Source organism: Apium graveolens, chromosome 4, assembly GCF_009905375.1.
Source record: "Apium graveolens cultivar Ventura chromosome 4, ASM990537v1, whole genome shotgun sequence".
NCBI classification, from domain to species: Eukaryota; Viridiplantae; Streptophyta; class Magnoliopsida; order Apiales; family Apiaceae; genus Apium; species Apium graveolens.
Genome location: NC_133650.1, coordinates 80,925,677 through 80,928,542, shown reverse-complemented (window position 1 = coordinate 80,928,542; position 2,866 = coordinate 80,925,677). Strand labels below are relative to the sequence as shown.

General features: G+C 37.2%; 1 non-coding gene across 1 annotated transcript; it reads right to left on the bottom strand.

The window, feature by feature from the left end:
* Nucleotides 1-2,349: 2,349 nt before the first annotated feature.
* On the bottom strand, nt 2,350-2,456 carry LOC141723001 (small nucleolar RNA R71). Its single transcript, XR_012575996.1, has one exon. It is a non-coding gene; the product is annotated as a small nucleolar RNA R71 (small nucleolar RNA).
* Between the last annotated feature and the right edge of the window lie 410 nt (nt 2,457-2,866).

The window sequence follows — 2,866 nt, the reverse complement described above, 5'->3', positions numbered from 1 at the left end:
CATCTTGCTCATTTTCAATTTCTTCTCTGTCATTTACAATTAAAGCACTTGAACCATCAAAACAATGTCCATGATGTGCTTTCAATGACTTCATTTGCATCATTTCAAGTTCATAAGTCTTCAAGATTCAATATAGAACTTCCAAAGTTATTCTGCTCAAATCTCTTCCTTCTTTAATAGCTAAAATTTTCTGTTAAAGTTGGTCAGGAAGAGCTAGCAAGAACTTTAGGTTGACCACCTCAGCTTCATAATATTTATCATGTAGTTGCAAGTCATTTATCAATTTATTGAACCTTTCAAAAACTTTAGTAATTCCTTCTTTAGGTTTAGCCATAAACCCCTCATATTGAGAGACCAAAATCCTCCTTTGGTTTGATATAACCTTGATAAGTGGAATTTTTATATCTACTCGGAATGTTTCATTTCAGGCTTAAGTTGGTGTTTTGGACTCAAGTTACTGGTATTTTTGATGTATTTTTGTATTTTTGCATTTCAGGCATCAATTAAATGAAGAAATAAGCTTTTTAAAGAATTATTCTGAAAAATATCAGAATTAGTAGCCTAGGACATTCTCAAGTTGTACAGAATCTCGTTATCGTCGCGTGGGCAGTTGAATCGTCTAATTCTGACGAGCAGAACTCAAGATATGGCCAAAAGAAGAAATGTCAGAATTTTTCCAGAAGGTCGGCGCGGCCGTGCCAGACCCGGCGCGCCCGCGCCGCTGAAAACACTATTTCAGTACGGCTATGCCCGAAAACAGCGCGCCCGCACCCGGTTTCTACCCCAGAATCTTGATTTTAATCGAAATTGAAGATTTCAAGAGTCCTGGTCATCGTGGAGCCTATATATACTAATAAAAAGATGTTTTCAACAACAAGGAGTGAGGGGAGAGCAATAAGAAGACCTAAAGAGCACGAGAAGGCTACGGAGAAGAAGACTTTTATTTTCTTTAATATAGTTGATACTTGGATGCTTGTTTTCGATTTGTCTTTGAACCTTAGTATTCTTATATTGTTTTATATCATGCTTTCATTGGAACCCATGGTGACGATGAGTTCGATTATGAACTAATCGTTATAGTGGGTTTCTAACGGATTTACTTATGGATTTCTATATTTAATTTATTTCAATATCTTGGTATGTGGTGATTGATTGATATCCTAGTATTGGTTGTGCTTATTCGTCTTTTGTGTGTAACTAACATATAAGATAGCGTGTTAATCTCTATTGAAGTGACAGTGAATATAGAGGTTTAGAACTTACCATGCTAGCATAGGTTCATGTGTTATTATTATGCATGATTCGTAGGTAATTTTAATCATCTCACTTGCCCTATGTAATCATGATAGAACCTTTATGTTGTCAAATTCTATAGACATATAGGGTCTCAACATAATTGGTGTCTATTCAGCTTCTATCTCTTTTTTGGATGTCTGGTAGTAGGGTATTCGTACAACGAAAGTTGGCGTTTACTAGTTTCGTGTTATCTGATTAGTGTCATCACCATTACATGCTAAGGTTAAGAATAAAAAGGCTATTGAATGAAGTATTTAATGAAGTTTGGATCCCATGTTTGTCATATATATTAATTCAACCATTCCTGTTCTCGTAGTTATAATTGTTAGTTTAATTCTTAGTTATAAACAATCTCAACTTGTTATTTGTCTTAGCATTGGATAATAACCATATCATTGTTGCATAGGTGCATATTCTTGAATTAACCAAAGAGTCTCTGTGGGAACTAATTTAATTTATATCTTATACTACTTGTGAACGTGTATACTTGCGTGAATTTTAGCGCGTGTTTTCGCCCTAACAAGTTTTTTGGCGCCGCTGCCGGGGACTCGGTGTTGTTAATTGTTTAGTTTATGTGCTTGTCATAAGTGGTCATTAAAGTTCACTGACTCGGATTCTTTTACTTTCACGGTTTATTTGTTTGTGTTTCAGGTACTCATTACATTAGGAGATCCAGCAGTACGAACGAAAGCCTTGATGGATTTTTCTCAACCCAAGATCGATGACATTCAATCTAGCATTGTCAGGCCATCTATCACAGCCAATACCTTTGAGATCAATCCTGGCATAATTCAATGGGTGCAGAATTCAATTCAGTTTGGGGGTTCTCTAGCGGAAGATCCCAATATGCACATTAGGGATTTCATTGAGATCTGCGACACCTTCAAGTACAATGGTGTTTCTGAAGATGCTGTGAAGCTGATACTGTTCCCATTCTCTCTGAGGGACAAGGCTAAGAGCTGGTTACACTCTCTACCAACTGGTTCAATTACTACTTAGGAAGATCTTGCTCAAAAGTTTCTCACTAAATTCTTCCATATGGCAAAGACAGCTGCAATCAGGAATGCTCTTACTCAATTTATGCAGCAGTCAGGAGAATCTTTATATGAAGCTTAGGAGTGCTACAAAGAGATGCTTAAGAAGTGTCCTCATCATGGAATGCCTGATTGAATGATCATCAATTATTTTTATAATGGTTTGGGAGCACAGTCCAGACCCATGCTCGATGCAGCATCAGATGGAGCCTTATGGGCTAAGAGCTACGATGAAGCTTATGATCTAATTAAACTGATGGCTACTAATGAATATCAGTATCCAACTCAGAGATTGCCACATGGCAAGGTAGCAGGAGTTCTTCAAGTGGATACAACTACGGCTATCACTGCTCAACTAAAGGAGTTGTCTATGAAGATCGATTCTCTGGCTAACTATGATGTTAATCAGATAACCAGTGTTTATGAGCTATGTGCAGGTTCGCATGCGTCGGAGTAATGCGCTATATCTAATGAATCAGCTCAGTTTGTGAGCCATTTTCAGAGATCGCAACAACTAGTTCCAGACACTTATCATC